Raw genomic sequence first — 22,102 nt, forward strand, 5'->3', positions numbered from 1 at the left:
GTGAAGTCGTAAAGTCGCTATGTGTACGAGTGCACGCGTAGTAAAACTTAAAGTGTAACTAAACAAGCAAAAAGGAAAAACATCGTTCAGCAACCTTTACACTTTGATATGAAGAAGGGCCTCATATACTGTCGAACTGCGAAAAAAAAAATTTTTTTCTCTCACTCGGACACTGTTTGACGGACATGTGAAGTGCGCGCCAGGAACGACAATCTTCTTAGTTTACCTGATTAATGCCCTTAATTTTTGGTTCTGGTACTTTCAGTTCCGGCTGTTGTCATCAATCTACCAAAATAAAAGATCAAACGGAGTTTTCGATTTTTATTTCACGGTTCAGAAAAATATTGCTTATTTTCTGAAGTCAACCGTTTTAGCGAATCTTTCTTTGATTCTTAAAAGTCATTTCAGATTTTTGAAAAATAGTTAACGGTTAGTAATTACCAATATATCGTAAACAAACATATCGATAGGTTTTGGTAAGAAGACACAAGTGCGATGAATGTGGTACCAGTATTTTTGCGGTAAGTAAGGATGCATTTCTTTGCTGTAAGCACATTTACAATGCACATTTAATCTGTTTAGCAACATAAACGAAAGCATGGTACAGTGCCGCTTGTTTGTGGTCTATCTTTTCGCGGCAGATGCGTAACAATTAGGGTCTCAGTTGGAAAAAGCTGCTCGGAACCAGAGCAGATTTGGCTTGGGTTCTTTGAGTGTGAATGATCGACGAGTGGCTTGACATTTTTAACGAATCATATTTCTGTAGCCTACTTGAAACCATCATCTGTTTCTGAATTTGTCATCAGTTATGATTGAGCAGTCTCATAGGAATCGTCCATAAAATGTTAAACCGAAAAAGGGCAGACGATTCTGAATCACACAGGCTGCTGTACAAAATCAGATCTAAAACGATATTTTGAACTGCGACGTCTGCGTAAATGCCCTGTAACAAAATACCTTGTCCTGGTCATGTGTATACACATCAGCTTCTATTGGGAAGATCAGTATTTTATATTAATCACAAATACAAGATTAGAAATAGTTCTGAAGATCGCCTTTGATTTCAGTTTCAGCGGCAAACTAGCAGATCTGTCCAAACCGGCATCGTTTCATGGTTGAAACTTGAATAATCCCAAATAGATCTGAGTGGGGGTAAGTTTTATAGTATTTCAATTTTTTACGGCAGTTTTATTTAAAGATAGTGTAGTGGATGTCTCTGGTGAAGACTACAGTTATATGAATTTTTTGTTGTAATATTAAAATGATTGTTCTTTATTTACACAATTGAATAATTTGTATTTATTTGTTTGCAGATGACGGCATACTGAGTGCTCCAAGAACATACGCCTGCTGGCATTTTGTGTCTTTTCTGAAGACGTCGAGGCAAGCAGAAGTCACGGTCCTGGCCACACACACACAATGACATGAACAAGAAATGATATTTTTTCATGGGCATATCCAGTATTAAAACTTTATTACCATGCAAACGCAACGATTAGAATTTAGAGAAGGGCATCGGTCACACACACACACACACACACACACACACACACACACTGGGCGGATCCGGAGGGTTCCGGACCACTTAGGAGCCGGCCTTTGTATTCTAAGTGACGATTTTGGAAAGAAGTTGGCTAATTAGTTTGCTCAGGTTGCGCCAGATCGATCAATTGTCCTTGTTGTGATTCAAATTTTTCTTCTTAGTATATTTACTTTTTTGGAAGGAGTATTAGGGGATGTTTCTTGGCTCAGATTGATCCATTTTCCTTGTTTTTATCAACAAGGAGGTTGAACGCTTCGCGTCTTCAACTAAACGCTTCGCGTCGTCAAATTGTCCCTAAAAGAAATTTGGAAACTCCCCCTTAAAAATGATGTGATCCGCCCCTGCACACACACAAACACACACAAATAGAGAAGTAATAAATGGATACAGTTTTTCTTTATTTAAATTACAATCAGATGTGGTCGTAGAACAGGCACTGTAAACAAAACCTTGTGTGATGTTTCGGTCAATATCTTTATTTTCCTTTCAGAAATACATTGGCGTTTTGAATGTCAAGGGAAGTGATACAAATGCTGCAGCGGCCTATCAAGAACGCGAAGGCAAACAAGGTAAATACCTACTTCTGACATTAGTTTACTTATTAACTCTTTCTATACTGGCCATTATCTCCCCAGTCTCTCCCCAGAAACTGGCCATTTGCATGGGTTTGCAAAAAAATTCTCAAAAATAAACAAAACAAGATGCAGCCTTCAAACTCATAGGTTTTATTGTGAATATATTGCTAAAACATATGCCAAAGTTTGGTTTCATTGTTGTGAAAAAAAATAAAAATATGATGTCCAGAATTTATGGGTATATTTTACGCAATACGAAAAAGGGGGTATGTATTTTGACTTAGAAGCATTTTTTCTTATGAAGGCTCTGTTTGCAACAAAACTGTTTCTGTTTACTTGTATGAAGATTGTGCTTACACAAAAACATAACAAATACCAACTGATTTTCCATTTGGTGGTCATGTAAGCATTGTGAACATGTCCGAAAAATCTGATCACACACCATGTGGTCGACATGCAGACCTGAACGGCCAGTGTATGGTGGCAGAGTTGGAAAATAGGAAAAGTCTTGATGCCAATCCTTCATCAAAAACCGAAGAAAATCGTCATTGTAATAAGTTTGCTTTATTCTAAATCAAACGACTAGGATAGATGACAGACACAACGACAAACACATTCAATTCTATGTAAAACATACACAATGCTCACGTTAACAAGCTGGCCATAACAATGTGCCCATCGTGCATGAAGTGTGGCTTTGGTCGGATCAGTAGCCGTGCTTTGTCTGCGATACTAAACATGAAATTTTGTTAAAGCGACGATTTAGCAATGTTGTTGTTGCTGCTGCTGCTGTCTGTTCTTGTCACGACATCTCGTTTTTTCCCTCCTGATTCTGAGAAGAAGCTGTTTAATTGTGATATCAGGCCTAGGAACCCCTGATTTTCACTTGGAGCATTCTCAAAGAAACTTAGCGTATGTTAAGAAAAATGAGTGTACTCCACACTTTGTCTTTTGTTGTTCGTTGTCGTTGCATGTCTACCGTTCCACAGCCACCTACTATAGCTGATGGGGTCTATGTCGACCAAAAGAATGGGATTCACTGTAGGTCGAGTTCCTGTAGGTGGATTCTCTGTATACCTAAGACTTTAAAATTGGCAATCTTGTATACAGGGAATACCACAGGGTGTAGTTCCTGTAGCGTTTTGCTAATATCAATGAAAGTCACGTGATGCTTAGCGACATCGTTAGAATTTGATGTTTTTCGATCTTTTTTTGATATTTCTTAGAAATTCGAGTATGGTTTGCAAGTTTTATTGAAAAACTGCACCCTGTGGGATTCCCTGTATACTAGATTGCCAATTTTAAAGTCTTAGGTATACAGGGAATCCACCTACAGGAACTCGACCTACAGAGAATCCCACTCTTTTGGTCGACATAGACCCCATCAGCCCTACTATAAGTGCAAGTGTTAAATGACGTATTTCCACAAAAGACTGCTTGCAGAGAATCATGTGATGCCAATGACAGGTAAGGACATGTGGTAATACATACTACGTTTTGGAACCAGGGAAAATGCAGCACAAATTATTTATCAACCAAATTGATTGACTTGTGCACCACGACAAAAGTTTTCTTTGATCCATAAAAGGTCTTTTGCCAGAAAAATTGCTCTGAACATCAAGTACCCTGCAAGTTGTCACACATTTACATTATTGAAATAAAAAGAAAACACACCAGTAACCAGGTTAGGTACGTTAATATCTATAATCAATATCTCGGCACGTTACTGCCTTCTTCGGGATGGTAAGCTGAACATTATTGAACAAAATAATCGGTTTAGATTGTATACTTTGATTCCTGAACGAAGAAGCAGAGGTACTGCATACAACTAGGACTGTAATATCAGCTTTTGCCTGAAACACACACACATACACTTATAAAATTAATGCAATGTCATTGTATGAAGCCAGAACAATCACTAACTTACATAGTTGGTCACACAATTACCCATCACTGAACAATAAATCGAAGTCGGGTGGATTCAATGACTAAAGCAGTAAAGGCTTTGAAAAAACCCTCATCACAAAACATCCCCCCCCCCCCAAAAAAAATTTAAAAAATAATAAATAAATGAAATAAAACAGGTTGTGTATATAGCGCAGTAAACACCATGCAGGTACAAGCAAAGATTTGACAGTGATTATCCTTGTTTTATATAGCACACATTTTCTAGTTTTAATCTCTCTCTCTCTCTCTCTCTCTCTCTCTCTCTCTCTCTCTCTCTCTCTCTCTCTCTCTCTCTCTCTCTCTCTCTCTCTGGAAAGTAATTTATTGACCTGTGGGTTATTTGCGTTTGTATACACATTGGTGATTCGTAAACTATGTTGAAAGAGATTGTCAAACAATATTATATGGGGTGTCTTAAAAAAAATGTATATCAACAAAATCTGTCATTATTATCAGGCACACGGTTTTAACAAAGCTATGTCACGGAATGCAACATAAGTGGCTTAAAAAGTCGTGTTTTTGTGTGTGCAGGATATTCGCTAGGACAGGACCTCAAGCTGAACCAGCACAACAGCGATGCATTCTTCCATGGCTTCCACAAAAGTCTTTCACCTATAGCGGGCATTGCATACAGATAGTCCAAAGAGGGTTAGGGTTACCCTAACCCTCCTTTTTAAAAATTCTTTAGACCAATTATCCCTCTGTTCCCATGTTAAACATGGAATAATTCTGGACAAATGCGAGGACGTTAGCTTTTTTTTATTTTATTTTTTTTATCATTTTACTTATCATTAAAACTTGTTTAGATTTCGATTCGTAAACCATTTACAGTAATCCTTTGTTTTTTAACTTTGTTCATCTTACCACAGTCACTTCGTTGTTTAGATTTATCATTAAATTTGTTACCATTATGCAGGAAAAATGTAGAATAAAACCAGGAGAGCTTTCGGTAGAAGATATTTCCTGTGTCAAAAGTTAATGCTTATTCTGATTGATGGGTGCTCCAAACTAAGTTATTTTGACTGCCTTATTCGAATTCATTTCCAAGACAGGGCTGAGAAGTGGAGAAGCTTAGGAGAATATCGTAAAAATTGTCTGGGTGTTTATGCAAAACTTTCGAATATGTCAGATTTTACTTTAGAGATTTTAAATACTGTTAACTGACAGAAATGCTATAACTTCTACACCAATTGACTGGATAACTTCATATTCAGCATACTTAAACTTGATTTTATGCATGTGCAGTTCACAAAGTGGCAAATTTGTAGGTTAAATTATCTAACTTTTGCATCACCAATGACACCAACGCTTTCGTGTCTGAGGATTGCCCTGAACCTAGCTGTAACTGCATGCTTTCTTCAGGTCATCGATAGCCTGGGGGTTGAAGGGGATGTTTTTACATACTCAGACATTCAAAATAATCAAAAAGGTAAAAGCCTGAAGGGTTTAAATTAGGTAAAAATGGCTACCGCTCAATGTCAAAACTCGTTCTGTTTAGTCGACCCCCGAATTTGGAGAAAAAAATTAAAATTGCACAAAAGTCAGACCATTCAATTTACAAAATTGCCACTTACTGGAAAGGCAGAACATAAACTGAAGTTAATGAATACCATATATAAAATAATTGGTTCAACAGATGCAGAAGTAATTTGCATGGTTGTGGGTGTCCTTTTTAGGGGGGTCAACCCTGTAGAAGAGACGATTTTCTTTAATTATCAATCCGTAATATATTGTTTGTTATGCATACAAGATTAACATTGACAAATACTTCAAGACTCCTCATTGATCTTAAGAAATGTTGTGGTTTTTTTTTGTTACTGACTGATTCACTTTCTATTCACTTTACTCTACATAAGTCACGACAAGAAAAGCAAGGGAGGTAATTTCTTCGGAAGAGGTAATTCTCTCCCCTCAGAACGATTGTTGTAGTTTGTTTGATTTTGTTCCCTTCTAATAAGTATTATTTAAAATAGATCTTTACATCTTGATGTGAAAGGCGCAGTACCCCCCTCCCCCCAGGATGTTAAATTCTAGGTTGTGTCCATGTAAAATCCTGATCCTAGTCAAGATCCGAGTTGGTTTTTCATGCAACTGTGCCTCTTTATGCCACTCAATTAGACATACTTTGCAATCCATAATTGCACGAAACTAAGTACAGGAAATACGTTGTTGTCGTGTTTTTAATATTACATAATGAAATAAAAAATGTCACAACTGGTTTCGTGTTGGGCTTTCTCTCTCTGTCTGAATCTCATAATTACTTCCTTCTGAGGCCTGAAATGTGTTGCAGGCATTGTTCAGCTTACATTTATTGTTACAATTTTTGTGGATATGTTATTAAGTGTGTCTGTGTTTCTATCATTCGTTATCAGTGTGGTTAAAAAAAAAGCACACGTCAAAGTAATTTACCCTTCATCATTATCAAAACATGCAGATACAGGTAATAAATATTTGTGATACTTTAAACAAATACAATGTTTGTTTGTTGCGTTTTTTTCTTTTTTTCAGAGCAAACACACATCGTATTTGTTCAAACGTGTATATTCTGCACTTTCTAATACCCTGCATGGATCTCCAAATCAAGAATAATGAAAAGTCGTCTAATAGCCCTGCAGCACTCACACGAACATGATAGAAGCTTGCATGCATGCACCCAGGCTCGCTGTCTTCGGCTAAAAGAGCTTACCGTTGGATCTTCGCTCAGACAAATGTAGCTGTCTTGTCCACTTGCTCCTGTCGCATAGATCTGCAATGTGCAACATCATCTTTGATTAATAAGTCTGAGGCACAGACAAACACACACGCGCGCACATTTGCGAGAGAATGCACGTCAGTCTATTCAATCAAACAGTATAAAAACATACCACAGACGTGGTGGTGGAAACTGGACATTCGCCGTATAACAAAATCAAGAGATTCATTTGTGTGTGTATGTTTAATCAAAAGTTCATCTTGCGCACATTCAGTCTGTATTGTAACAGGACCCATCCCGTAAAAACTTCGAACAGATCTATTAAATTCTGAAATCCTTGACAAGTTTTTTTTTCCAATCATCTGTATCTGACCTAAGTAAAAACAATTAAAAAAAAATCAGCCAGTACACGCATCTACCCCCTTACACGACAATACATATGTGGCGAAAAAAGGAATCGAGAGGGGGGGAACAAGGAATAAATTAGATCCAGAAATAATTCCACTTCATCATTCCAAAATTCAAGTGTGAAGTGATCAGATACTGTGGTAAAGATACGTGCTTAGTATCACAACTGAAAATACAAGCCCTAGGGTTTTAAATCAAGGAAACAATTAAAGTTAAGGAAAGATCAACAGAAATGTCGAGAACATGTAAAATATTGTACTTACAATCCGTTTCAGCATGCTCTTCGAATAATAATCTCCCAGTCAGCCTCGTGCTTACGACTTCGACAGGATGTTGCCTCTCACGCTGAGCCAGTACATTTGGAGTGAATTCAAAGGCCAGAGATGCAGTACAAGCACATTAGTTAGATCCAATTCATTTACATTGCTACCTTGCCCAATTTATGGCTATTTCTGTTGGTAACATCACACATGTGGCAAGCAGTGCTTGTGTTGCCGACTCTGCTGGGACAGGCAGCAGACGATTTTATTTAGGAACCAAATTCTGATTGGTTAAAACATAAAACCGGAACTCAAAGTACCACTTGTTCTTTGGAAGTATCAAATCAAGAACAGATAAGCAGGTAAATCTGAAATGGGTTCAACACTTTTAAAAAATCGTAGTAAATCAGAAAACACAGTAAACGTTGGAAAAATCGTCCAGTATCGCTTCTACAGGTCTATACTTGGACAAAACATAAAGCAATTCAGTAAAGCTGACACTTCAAAATGTCTGTTTAGTTACACTTTAATGTTGTTTGTGTTTTAATGTATTTTTTATACATTGTGCGCTTAGTATTTCGAACTGCTCATTTCATGATGTCCGAAAATCTCTTGCTTAAATCGTGAATAAGGCAATATTCAAAAGCATGTTAAGTAGGCTGGATGATCCGTAAATTCTTGTTGTCGGTCTGTCTCATCCGTGTTTCAGAACTATTCAGTTGAGGCCTCTTCCCCTTCAGACATGAGTTAAAAGTTGTGTGGTGATGTGATACCGATACAATTTTGACATCAGTGTTTACTCTTTTACATTGTCAGAATCTGAGCAAACCTTGTGTAATAGGTCACGGGGATGACCTTGTGTAATAGGTCACGGGGATGATGGCCTTCGGATTAATCGGCACGATCATTGTGAATTGTGAGCCACTTTTTTTTGTTACAGCATAGTTTATATCAAGAACCTCACGGCGCTACTGGCTATGTCCTCTTTGGATCCTATTGTCTGACAAGAAAGCATCGCTTTTATTTTTGAAAAGAAAAATCTGCATTAAACTTGTAAGTCATATTTAATGTGTGCGTATTGCTTTTTCGATGTTAACAAACGCTAGATATGGTGTTTGACTAGGTTTCACTTGGCATCGATGTGACTCTTCGTGTGCCGCATTACACAGGGCCGGATCTGGGGGGGGGGGGGGGGGGGGGTTCCTGGGGTTCCGGACCCCCCCCCCCCCCTGGCCATCCAATGTACCTCTCAGAGAAAAAAAAATGTGGACAGTTGGAACCCCCCCCCCCCCCCCCCTCAAACGAACTTGGTCCGGCCCTGTTACACTATGTCTACGTGTAGAACACACACACACACACACACACACACACACACACACACACACACACACACACACACACACACGTGACACACAAAGAACATACACCCACACAACACGCGCGCGCGAACGCACTGCCTCGCACTGGCATTTCTCATTTCCCCGTCACAGTCTTTCGGGATTTCCCGATTTGTATCTGCAGCTGTCCGTATAAATAGAGATCATGAAACGGTAGAAATATATTTCCTTAGCGTATCACCAATTCTTGTCCCAAATAGAAATATTTTCTGAGAGGACGTTAACTCCCCCCCCCCCCCCCCCCCCCTTTAGTTTTTTTTTTAGTAGAAATATATATGCAAATACGTGTGCGTCCTTCACATTTGGCTTAGCTCCAGCGAAAATGAGGTCAGCCAAATGTGAAAGGGAAGCTCACAAAACAAGTCTTGGCGTAAAGTAGGTGAGCGTGAATGTTTAAAGCGACACAGACGTTGAGCGAGCTCCAATTGCTCTATGTTGTTGCCTTACGCTATTTATGTCCGTCTGTGCGTCTGTCTACCATTTTGTTTCTCTCCCTGTCTGTCTTTTATCTCTGTCTGTCTGTCTGTCTGTCTGTCTCTCTCTCTCTCTGCATACAGCGCAATACCTTTCCGCAAGCACGAAAGAAAGCTAAAGTTATTCCTCTCCCCAAATCCAAAAACACTTCTGATGTTAGCAACTACCGCCCTATTTCCTTACTCTCAGTTCTATCAAAGCTTCTCAAGTTGAAAGACATATTCACATTAATCTCACAAAATACATGGACCGTTTGGCTCTTTTCCACCCCTTGCAGTCTGGTTTCCGCAGTAACCACTCATGTTCTACTGCGCTCTCGCTTTTGACAGACAAATGTCTGTCAGCCATAAATTCCTCCCAGCTCTCTGGGGTCGTATACTTAGATTTTTCTAAGGCCTTTGACCTCGTTGATCAGAAAATTCTCCTCAACAAATTATCACTATATATCAATGGATCTGACTCTCTGTCTTTCAGTCTTTCCTTGAAAACCGATCGCAACAAGTCTATGTACATGGTGCGTACTCAAGAGAGGAGTCCGTGTTATATGGAGTACCCCAGGGCTCTGTCTTAGGTCCTATTCTTTTCTGTATTTACGTTAATGACCTTCCACTTCACTTCTCTGACAACTCAGTAGAATGCCACATGCTCGCTGATGACACAACACTACGGACACAAAATAGACGCCTTGAAAATATTCAACAATCTCTTCAGCACACCCTTAGAGACATCTCACAATGGTGCTCTGAAAACAACATGGTCCTAAACCCTCTGAAATCTAAATCAATGGTAATTACAACGCGCCAGAAGCATCAGTTGTCCCCCCTCTCACTAGATCTCACCATCAACGGAAACTCAATAGAAAAGGTTAGCGAACACAAACTGCTAGGCGTGATTATCGATGATAAGCTTTGGTGGCATTCCCACATTGAACATATGTGTAAACGCGTTTCAAGAAATTTATTCCTACTTTCAAAACTTCAGTCAGTCATAACTTTAGACGCCCGAAAAATGTTCTACAACGCCCACATCAAACCTCACATTGATTATGCCTCTGAGTCTGAGTCTCTCTCTCTCTCTCTCTCTCTCTCTCTCTCTCTCTCTCTCTCTCTCTCTCTCTCTCTCTCTCTCTCTCTCTCTCTCTCTCTCTCTCTCTCGCTCTCTCTCTTTCTCTCTCTCTCTCATTCTCTCTCTCATATACTCTCTCTCTCTCTCCCCCCCCTCTCTCTTCCCCCCCCCCCTCTCTCTCTCTCCCCCTCTCTTAGCTTCGGCGTCGACCATGTAAGCTGCACAATACGGCTCTTCATATTCAAAATGAATGTGAACTTTTTGCAGATAAGACCACAATTTACTCCAGTAACACAAACTTAAGTCGCTTATGAGAATCACTACAAAGGAGTTTGAACCTGTTGACAACTTGGCAAAAACTCCAGAATATTACTTCAACTATGCCTTATTTAATGATTGATGGTGACATAATTATATATTTAAAAAAAGACGACTATCTTAAAGTGTTGGGTGTTAATATCAATAACAACCTGTTTTGGTCAACCCACATAGATCAACTTAGTAAAGTAGTGTACCTACTGTCTAGATTCAAACACTTCCTGAACTGCTACACCAGGAAGTTATTCTTTGTTGTAATTCATTCAAGTTGGCGTTTTAATGAAACAGATCCTGTGATTGGTCAGAATGCCCCAACTCATTAAACATTATCGGTCATTAATTGTCGATGTACACTCGCTAAAAAATACTAATATAGCTATTCTGATGTTATTGGATGGTCCCACACATCCCTCTTCCGATCATCAAGGGATAACGTTAGGGAAGTTGGTAATTCGGACAATTATCCGCAATAACAAAGACAAAACTTCCGGTTTCTTCGACGAGAATAAAGTACACGCATACCTCGCCAGGTTTGTTTCTGTGACGGGTCGACATACGATGCCATTTAAAAAAAAATTTAATTATGCTAGGCTGAAAACACAATAGCTGTTAATGACCACCTGCTGGCGAGACGCATTAATACAACCTTAACTAGTGTCGGTTAGATTTGAGCGTCATTTTACAAGTAGGAAATATGACGGCCAACGAAATACTGAGACCAGAAGTTATGCGAAGTGGTGACGTCGAATTCGTGACGTAAGTTGATGCATAAATTCTTCCGGACTAGGTCAGTCAATTCCAAAGATCGCTTTTGTGATGAAAAGAATTTGTTTTAGAGTTTGCTGTCTAGAAACCCCTCAAAAAAGAAGAAAAAATATATATGTGAAAGAAAAAACCCAGGAGCAGAGTGATAAGATAGGAATACAGGGACATATTTCTTGGGACTTGACCCTTGCAGGTAGGTGGACTGAAAGTAGTGTGTGAACAGAACAGAACCAATTCTGTCTGTTTACAACCTCATAAAAGCAGGAAAGAGATCGTCGTCAGATTGAATTACAATAACATTAACATGCTTCCATTTGAAACTTGTCGGTCTTCATCGTGGATTGACGCCCTCCCAACACAAAATGTGCGGGTTTTTTGCTCTTTATTGCATCGCACCCAGCCTTGAACACTTCAATATGAATTACATAGCTTCTATATCATGCGCGTCTTTTACATAAACTATGTTTTTTTTTAAATAGTTATGCATTCATGTAATACGTTTTTAGTATCAGTTTGTAATAGTAGATAAGTCCCTCTTTAGGGCGAGGGCCAGTTGCAAAAAAACAAACACATATCTATGCTTAATCTTGTTACCCTCGAAAGGAAAAGAATTGTCACTGTCATTGTCGTTATCTCTCCTCGCACACACACGCACCTCTCTCTCTCTCTCTCTCTCTCTCTCTCTCTCTCTCTCTCTCTCTCTCTCTCTCTCTCTCTCTCTCTCTCTCTCTCTCTCTCTCTCTCTCTCTCTCTCTCTCTCTCTCTCTCTCTCTCTCTCTCTCTCTCTCTCTCTCTCTCTCTCTCTCTCTCTCTCTCTCTCTCTCTCTCTCTCTCTCTCTCTCAGTCTCTCTCTCTCTCTCGCAGTGTGTACATCCATCATATCCCTACCTCAGAATCAACACTTGAAAGTTACTGGCCAAATTCTGCACCACCACTAGAGCGAAGTGTTTATCAGTCTTTGTATTTCACCACTGTCGTGTCGCACCACTTTATTTCCCTTCTGTGTGAAGCAAACGAATCCATATAACTACCATGAACAGCTTCAACGTGCAATATTACTTTTGCAACCAAACAAATGGACACAGTGCACATTGCCCAGTCCAGGCTACAGCTAGTTGTAAAAGAAGGGTCGTCCGCGACCCCTCAAAAATGTCAACAATCCTTCCAGTTCCCGCGCGCAGAAGTAGTAGGTCACGTCTTTGTTGCTTGTGTTAGTCAGCTGGCTTGTCCAGGGACTTGATTTTAGTTAGTGGGCACCCGCAGGTATATGCATTACCAAAAGGCATGAAAGGTCGGGTTGCACACAAGGAAAGGAATATCCGAGGCCTGTATCTGATCAAGGCAAGTTCACACGATCGTTCGTTCGCTCCACACTGCGACCTATCGTAGCAGCCATAGGCAGGTTCTGCGGGCCTGACTGAATAAAAAATGTAAACAACCGTACCACGTATACCCTATTTTTAGAAACTAGTCTTTTCACTAAACAGGCGCCTAAACCACATATGCTACTCATCATAATGTTCAATGTATCGATTGAACAATGGATTTCCCTTTGACTCATGCGACTAAAACCATTTTACCAAAATATGACTTTTGACACAGACAGAGTTTTCAATATGAAAGATTTTGCTCAAGCTTGTTTATGTTTACTCTCTCTCTCTCTCTCTCTCTCTCTCTCTCTCTCTCTCTCTCTCTCTCTCTCTCTCTCTCTCTCTCTCTCTCTCTCTCTCTCTCTCTCTCTCTCTTATCCTTACTCTTTCTCTGTCTCTCTCTGTCTCTCTCTCTCTCTTATCCTTACTCTTTCTTTGTCTCTCTCTGTCTCTGTCTCTCTCTCTCTCTCTCTCTTATCCTTACTCTTTCTATGTCTCTCTTTGTCTCTCTCTCTCTCTTATCCTTACTCTTTCTCTGTCTCTCTCTGTCTCTCTCTGTCTCTCTCTGTCTCTTATCCTTACTCTTTCTATGTCTCTCTCTGTCTCTCTCTCTCTTATCCTTACTCTTTCTCTGTCTCTCTCTGTCTCTCTCTGTCTCTCTCTCTCTCTTATCCTTACTCTTTCTATGTCTCTCTCTCTGTCTCTCTCTCTCTCTTATCCTGACTCTTTCTCTGTCTCTCTCTGTCTCTCTCTCTCTCTCTCTCTCTTATCTTTACTCTTTCTCTGTCTCTCTCTCTCTCTCTTATCCTTACTCTTTCTATGTCTCTCTCTCTCTCTCTTATCCTTACTCTTTCTCTGTCTCTCTCTGTCTCTGTCTCTTATCCCTACTCTTTCTATGTCTCTCTCTGTCTCTCTCTCTTATCCTTACTCTTTCTATGTCTCTCTCTGTCTCTCTCTCTTATCCTTAGTCTTTCTATGTCTCTCTCTGTCTCTCTCTCTGTCTCTCTCTCTCTCTCTCTTATCCTTACTCTTTCTCTGTCTCTCTCTGTCTCTCTCTCTCTCTTATCCTTAGTCTTTCTATGTCTCTCTCTGTCTCGCTCTCTTATCCTTACTCTTTCTATGTCTCTCTCTGTCTCTCTCTCTGTCTCTCTCTGTCTCTGTCTCTTATCCCTACTCTTTCTATGTCTCTCTCTGTCTCTCTCTCTTATCCTTACTCTTTCTATGTCTCTCTCTGTCTCTCTCTCTTATCCTTACTCTTTCTATGTCTCTCTCTGTCTCTCTCTCTGTCTCTCTCTCTCTCTCTCTCTTATCCTTACTCTTTCTCTGTCTCTCTCTCTCTCTTATCCTTACTCTTTCTATGTCTCTCTCTGTCTCGCTCTCTTATCCTTACTCTTTCTATGTCTCTCTCTGTCTCTCTCTCTGTCTCTCTCTCTGTCTCTCTCTCTTATCCTTATTCTTTCTCTGTCTCTCTCTGTCTCTCTCTCTTATCCTTACTCTTTCTCTGTCTCTCTCTGTCTCTGTCTCTTATCCCTACTCTTTCTATGTCTCTCTCTGTCTCTCTCTCTTATCCTTACTCTTTCTATGTCTCTCTCTGTCTCTCTCTCTTATCCTTACTCTTTCTATGTCTCTCTCTGTCTCTCTCTCTCTCTCTTATCCTTACTCTTTCTCTGTCTCTCTCTGTCTCTCTCTCTCTCTTATCCTTACTCTTTCTATGTCTCTCTCTGTCTCGCTCTCTTATCCTTACTCTTTCTATGTCTCTCTCTGTCTCTCTCTCTGTCTCTCTCTCTGTCTCTCTCTCTCTCTCTTATCCTTATTCTTTCTCTGTCTCTCTCTCTCTCTCTTATCCTTACTCTTTCTATGTCTCTCTCTGTCTCTCTCTCTCTCTTAGGCCAAAAAAAAAAATTGTCTGTTTAGGGTAACCCGACCGACCCTATCGATTTGGCGCCGACCCAAAAACTTTTTTTTGATTTCAAAAAAAAAAAGAAAAAAAAGAGGTAAAAATGCTAAAAAGAGACATTTGGCGTTTCTTTCTCTCCCTTTCTCTCTGTTTTATTTATACATTAGTTTTGAAACATGTATTCATCAAATATAAGAAGTGAATGTTCAGCCAACATAGCATTTACACACACAACAACAAAACAAAAAAAACAAAAAAAACAAAAACCTACCTACCTACCGACCCTACTTTTTTTGGTCATGTTACCCTAAACAGACAATTTTTTTTGTTGGCCTTATCCTTACTCTTTCTCTGTCTCTCTCTGTCTCTCTCTCTCTCTTATCCTTACTCTTTCTCTGTCTCTCTCTGTCTCTCTCTCTCTCTTATCCTTACTCTTTCTATGTCTCTCTCTGTCTCTCTCTCTCTTATCCTGACTCTTTCTCTGTCTCTCTCTGTCTCTGTCTCTTATCCCTACTCTTTCTATGTCTCTCTCTGTCTCTCTCTCTTATCCTTACTCTTTCTATGTCTCTCTCTGTCTCTCTCTCTTATCCTTACTCTTTCTATGTCTCTCTCTGTCTCTCTCTCTGTCTCTCTCTCTCTCTCTCTTATCCTTACTCTTTCTCTGTCTCTCTCTGTCTCTCTCTCTCTTATCCTTACTCTTTCTATGTCTCTCTCTGTCTCTCTCTCTTATCCTTACTCTTTCTATGTCTCTCTCTGTCTCTCTCTCTGTCTCTCTCTCTCTCTCTCAAAACACAGAAAGCAAAATGTCAGTATATGACTCGACAGTCAAAAAAGCAGTTCTTTGAAAACATTCTTAAAAAAGGCAAGAGTTCCAAGGAAACATGGAAAGCCATTAATCTTTTAACTAATAAATGTGTAAAGACCACATCATGGAACGAAAACGATATTTCGCCAGATGAAATTAATAATCACTTCTGTTCAGTTGCAAGTAAAGTAATAAAAACTGACAAATCCGATGAAAACAATTTACACATTTTGCGTAAGTACTGTGACACCAAAATTAAATACGAGGCACAAGTTATACCTTTTTTGTCAGTCTCCAAAGTATATAATTCTCTAACTCACCTGAAAGAAAGTAGCACAAAGGGAACTGATGAAATAGACAGCACAATTCTTAGATTATCAGCCCCACATATAGCGGAATCTCTAACGTATATTTACAATCTCTGTATTGAAAAAAATGTTTATCCCAAAGCTTTCAAGGAAGCTAAATTGATCCCCCTCTTTAAGGCAGGTGATAAATCCCTCAAATTTTAGACCGATATCCGTTTTACCAGTATTGTCAAAACTACTGGAAAAACATGTCAATGACCACATTATGTGTGAGTTTAGATAGAGCGGACAGCGTCAGATAAACTCTATTTAAACGAGACAGATTAGCCGCGGGTGGAGGAGGAGGATGTTAGATACTTGAGGTAGGCCTAAAGGGATCAGTGTTGGCAGGTAGGGAAGAGAGGGTAGTAAAGCAGGATATCAACACTTAGGCCCGTAATTAGAAAGAGAGGGGAGAGGAGGACTTGTGAAAGTCAAGGAGAATAGCCCAGCCGCAATGTCCATGTTGCCGGGGGGCTTGCACGTGTGATGCATCAGCGGGGGTCTATAAGAACGGGAGAGCAACACATTGTGGTCAGTCCTTACCAGCGCGGCGCAGCGGGCATATGCCAACTATTTCTTACTGCAATATGGACTTCGAATTTGGAGCGTGGGCAACAGATCTGCCTTTAACGGTGGTTAAAGTTCTCCAGGATGAGGAGTTGAACACCCTCAATGTGCTGAGAAATGCGACTGCCCAGGATTTGGAGGGCCTGGGTCTCAAGCGTGGCCACTACGTAGCGCTGAGAGTAGCAGTGGCGGCCCTGCAAAAGCGAAGCGGGGGAGGGCCACTATCCCAGCGGGTGACTGAGGAAAAAAGCGTGGAACCACTCCAGGGACTGTTAGGCGGCTTGTCACTGCAGCCAACAGGTGAGACCTCCTATCTCTCCATTCTGGATTTTGTGCCGGGGTCGATGGCGGCTGAGGAAGAGGTGACACTCGGGGGAGGTGTCATCCTAAAACTCAACCAGAGACCAAAACTTGACAAAGTCTCCCCCTGCCACTGGATTGTGGCAAACGCACGCATCATGGCGAAGTTGAGTGCTGAGAAGCCCGGGTTTGACTCGACCGCCTACCTCCGGTACACAGAGATGATAGGCGAGCTGGGAGCCAGATACTTGTGGCAGTCGGTGCTTCTGTACGACGACGAGTACAGAAGGCGCCAGTCGTCCAGCGGATTCAAGTGGGGAACCCCCAACCCCCACCTGTCCACGGTGATCCTGCGGGACCGGCTCCAGCATGGCGTCCAAGACAACAAGGGCGGCAAGGCTACGACGGCCAGCGGCGGTTCCCGGCGACCAGCGGGACCCAACGGGAAGGAAGTGTGCTTATTGTATACCAACAAAGGCGACTGTCCCTATGGGTCCCGCTGCAGATTCCTCCACGTCTGCGACACCTGCGGCATGGGCCACCCCGGCAAGGACCACAAAGTGACAGCTACCACCTCCCCAGCCTAGGACACAGCGCAACGAATTGCCGACAAAACGGTAGGCCCCACCTTCAACAGCCCGTTCCCTCAGCTAGATTCCAATAAGTGCGAATTTCTCGGAAATAGTGATTCCATTAATGCTAAATCTCAAATGTGGCACAAGGTGCTAGAAGGCGATCACGACAAAACCTTTTTATTAGATGGCATAAGAAACGGTTTCCGTGTAACAGAAGAGAGTAGGGCAGGCGTACTAGACGTAGAGCAAACAAACCATAGGTCATCGAACGAACATCATAAAGCTGTGGAAAAAGAGCTATTAGATCAGATAGAAAAAGGTTATTACATTGTAGCTAGTAGAAAACCAACTGTGGTAAGCGCTATCGCTGCGATTCCCAAGGATGATGGCAGCATCAGGTTGATCCATGACGCTAGCAAACCCACAGGTAGGGCAATGAACGACTATTCTATACCTGAGTCAGCTAAATTTCAAACCGTATCTGACGCGTGCGCCCTAGCGAAGACAGGGTATTGGTGTGCAAAAGTAGACTTGCAGTCCGCCTATCGGTCAGTATGCATCAGTCCGGACGATTATTGTATGACTGGGCTGAAATGGCATTTCACAGGTGAAAAGAAACCTACTTATCTCTTTGACAGTCGGCTGCCTTTTGGCAGCAACGTAGGGCCATCACACTTCCATCGCCTGTCGCAAGCTATTCGCAGATGCATGGCACGGAAAGGCATGCCAGGTGTGTTAGCGTATATTGATGATTTTCTTCTGGTAGCAGCTACCAGACAAGAGTGCAATGACATGTTACTGTCTTTAATTAGATTATTGAGGGAACTGGGTTTCAACATTAGCTGGAAGAAGGTGGTGGGGCCTACTCAACGTATCACGTTTCTCGGTGTCGACATCGACACGCGAAACAACACCCTGTCACTTGGAAGTGACAAGTTGCAGCAACTGCGGCAGCGACTCCTCCAGATCCGAGGAAAGAAGCGCGCAACAAAAACTCAGCTACAAAGCATAGCGGGGTCCCTTAATTGGGCCTGTCAGGCTGTCAGAGGAGGAAAATTCTTTCTGCGGCGGATACTGGACACGATTAAACCCCTTCAGCAGCAGCGACACAAAGCGAAACTATCTGGCGAATTTCATAAAGATGTACAGTGGTGGCTTTCTTTTATGCATGTATTTAACGGCACAGTATATTATTTTCACAATGCAAAACAGCATGTTCATGTAGATGCATGTAATATTGCAGCGGGTGCCTTTTGGCAAGGTGACTGGCAGTACACCATCTTTGAAAAAGACATGCAGGCAGCAAAGGAGCTACATATTAACTATAAAGAAGTGTGCGCTGTGGTGCAAGCAGTGACTCGATGGGCTCCGATGTGGTGCGGACAAGAAGTGATTATTCATACCGATAGTACTGTCGCAAAAGCTATCATTAATAAGGGCAGATCGACTAATAAGTATGTGAACAGTCTGCTCCGTAAAATGGCGTGGGAATGTGCAAAAGTGAACTGCAAAATCGCGGCGATACATGTGGCTGGTAGTGTAAACATCATGGCTGACACAATTTCCCGCCTCCATGAGCCCAGACGGCGCGAAGACTTAGTGCGTCTGTTGACATTCTGGCACCGGGGGAGACCCCCCGACATCAACCTGTGTGACCATATGTCTGACCAAGCCCTGTTGTTCCTTGTTTTTCAGACCAGCAGCCCCCATTAGGGGCGCAACTGACGGCAAAGTGTTGGATTACAGAGCAAGTGCCTTTTCTGATAACACTGGGAAGACTTACCGCATCCACCTTACCTCGTATTTACGTTTCTGTGGGGAGATGGACATAATGCCAGTGCCTGTGAACGAGCAGACTGTTGCGCAATACGCAGCGTACCTAGCCCGAGGTTTGAAACCGTCCTCCATCAAGCAATACATCAACATTATTCGCATTCTTCATCTTGAAAGCGGCGTGCCGCACCCATTCAGGGACTCGTGGTACGTCCAGACAACACTTAAGGGCATCGAAAAATGCAAGGGGTGTGCCACTGATAAGAAAACCCCAATCACCCCTGAATTACTACACATAATAAAAAGCCAGCTGGACCTTGAGTGTGGGCAAGATATTGTGTTTCTGGGCTGCGTGTTTGGTGCTTTTTTCGGAGTTCTCCGGAGATCGAACTTGTTTCAGGACAACGGGAACTTCGATCCTTGTAAGCAGCTCACAAGAGACCAGGTGGTTATTCTGGGTACGGGCATGTCAATAACGCTCCAATGGAGCAAAACGATTCAGCGTAAAGAGCGCTCTGTTGAAATTAAGCTCCCGGCAATGTCACTCCATCCCTTGTGTCCAGTGTCTGCCGTGACCGCTGTGTTACCTTTGTTGGGGCCGATGGACCCCAAGGCGCAGGTCTTCCCGATGAAAGCTAGGATCAGACTTTAATAAGAAACTGCGCTTGACTACCGCTGTTGCTGGGGGAAACTTCTCCAGCCACAGCTTTCGGCGGGGTGGTGCCGCGTGGGCGTTGAGTTGTGGTGTGCCGGGGGAAATTGTCAAGGTGATGGGGGATTGGAAAAGCAACGCGTACTTAGGCTACTTAGACCAGCTGCCACAAAAGATCATCTTACAGATCACATGTAGCCCAGGCAACTCCTTCATGTATAACATCACAACAATCCTAAACCTCCCACCTCTAACCTAGTATACTGTCTTTAGTTGGGCTGAATAACGAGTAGTACCTCTAATTTGGGACTTATCACTGCACAATGATATCTCTCATTGTCAGATGGTATTCTCTTGAATAAACTGCCCTCGTTATTTGCCCAAATCAATACATGACTTGGCTATGTGTGATGTATGTGCGCACGAGAGTGATTGCGTGTGTGTCAGGTGTATGTGAGTGTGTGCGCGCGCAGGTGTGTGAGTATAACTGTAAGTAATAAGAGGGAGAAAAAGAGGAGTGTCATTTCTTTGGGATTATCGTGTGCTCTTGATTTGCGCCGGGGGGGGGGGGGGGGGGCGATAAGTGAGTAGTTTAAGATATACTTTACATCAAACAATTTGTTTCATGAAACTCAGTCTGGTTTTAGACCTAAACACTCGTGCCATACGGCACTGACAGAACTGGTGGACTCTTGGTTATCAAAAATCAACTCTAATAAGTTATGTGGAGCACTGTTTATGGACTTTGCAAAGGCATTTGATGTTATTGATCACGCCCTCCTTTTGCGGAAACTTTCCATTTATAGACTACCACAGCCCACACAGACTTTTATAGCCTCTTTTTTGTCGGGAAGAACACAAACAGTTACCTTTAACAGTTCGAGCTCTGAAGCAATGCCAATTTTATATGGGGTCCCACAAGGCTCGGTCCTCGGACCTTTATTATTTTCTGTCTACATCAATGACTTACCATTACACATATCCTCTGGACAGTGTGATATGCTAGCTGATGATACTACTATTCATACCTCAGGTGATGATATTACTTCGGTAGTCGACACGCTTCAGAAGTGTGTCGATGATGCTGTAGAATGGACGCATTTAAACCACATGTCTCTCAATCCAGAAAAAACAAAGTATATGCTAATTACTACGCGTCAAAAACGACAAGTCATGTCGGAACCAAAGAAGTGCATTTCTGTTTATAGTCAGCTGATAAACGAGGTTAGTGAACACAAAATTTTGGGTGTAACTATTGACAACAATCTAACATGGGGCCCTCATGTAAGTAACTTATGTAAATCTACAGCAAAAAAAGTTCATCAGTCTGCAAAGATTAAACATTTTCTAAATTTTGATGCGCGCAGAACATTTTTTCAAGCGCATGTGCAGTCTGGAATAGACTATGCATCAACCCTTTGGGATTCTGCAAGTGATGCAGCTTTAAGACCCCTAAAATCTTTGCACAGACGCGGAGTAAAAGTTGTTCAGCTGAAAAACAGCACCCTCTCTAATCATGACTACAAAAAAGCTGAAATTCTTCCACTTTCATCCAGACTAGCGTTTAACAAGGCAAGGTTTATGCATAAAATAGTTCTTGGACGTGTACCAGACTATTTACCTAAAAGAATATTATTAACTGAGACTTCATCAAGCCGCACGAAGAAACTAAATGTTCCCCTCCCTAGAATTGACTTGTATAAAACTAGTCTGGCATATTCAGGTCCATTTCTGTGGAATGGTTTACCAGTCTCTCTCAGACAGCCACTTTCTGTTGCCAGTTTTAGAAGACATACTTTTTATATTTAGTCAAGTTTTGACTAAATATTTTAACATCGAGGGGGAATCGAAACGAGGGTCGTGGTGTATGTGCGTGTGTCTGTGTGTGTGTGTGTCTGTGTGTGTGTGTAGAGCGATTCAGACTAAACTACTGGACCGATCTTTATGAAATTTGACATGAGAGTTCCTGGGTATGAAAACCCCGAACGTTTTTTTCATTTTTTTGATAAATGTATTTGATGACGTCATATCCGGCTTTTCGTGAAAGTTGAGGCGGCACTGTCACGCCCTCATTTTTCAACCAAATTGGTTGAAATTTTGGTCAAGTACTCTTCGACGAAGCCCGGACTTCGGTATTGCATTTCAGCTTGGTGGCTTAAAAATTAATGAATGACTTTGGTCATTAAAAATCTGAAAATTGTAAAAAAAAATAAAAATTTATAAAACGATCCAAATTTACGTTTATCTTATTCTCCATCATTTGCTGATTCCAAAAACATATAAATATGTTATATTCGGATTAAAAACAAGCTCTGAAAATTAAATATATAAAAATTATTATCAAAATTAAATTGTCCAAATCAATTTAA

General features: G+C 41.4%; 1 protein-coding gene and 1 long non-coding RNA gene across 5 annotated transcripts in view; both read left to right on the forward strand.

Moving 5' to 3' along the window:
* The window catches only part of LOC138972493 (uncharacterized), a 43,486-nt gene that overhangs the window by 6,040 nt on the left and 15,344 nt on the right, over positions 1–22,102 (forward strand). The window lies entirely within an intron of this gene.
* On the forward strand, positions 772–7,959 carry LOC138972487 (uncharacterized). Its single transcript, XR_011457641.1, has 4 exons — positions 772–1,152; positions 1,314–1,399; positions 2,034–2,112; positions 4,597–7,959. It is a non-coding gene; the product is annotated as an uncharacterized lncRNA (long non-coding RNA).

The sequence above is a fragment of the Littorina saxatilis genome, linkage group LG8 (genome assembly GCF_037325665.1).
Source record: "Littorina saxatilis isolate snail1 linkage group LG8, US_GU_Lsax_2.0, whole genome shotgun sequence".
Classification (NCBI taxonomy): Eukaryota; Metazoa; Mollusca; class Gastropoda; order Littorinimorpha; family Littorinidae; genus Littorina; species Littorina saxatilis.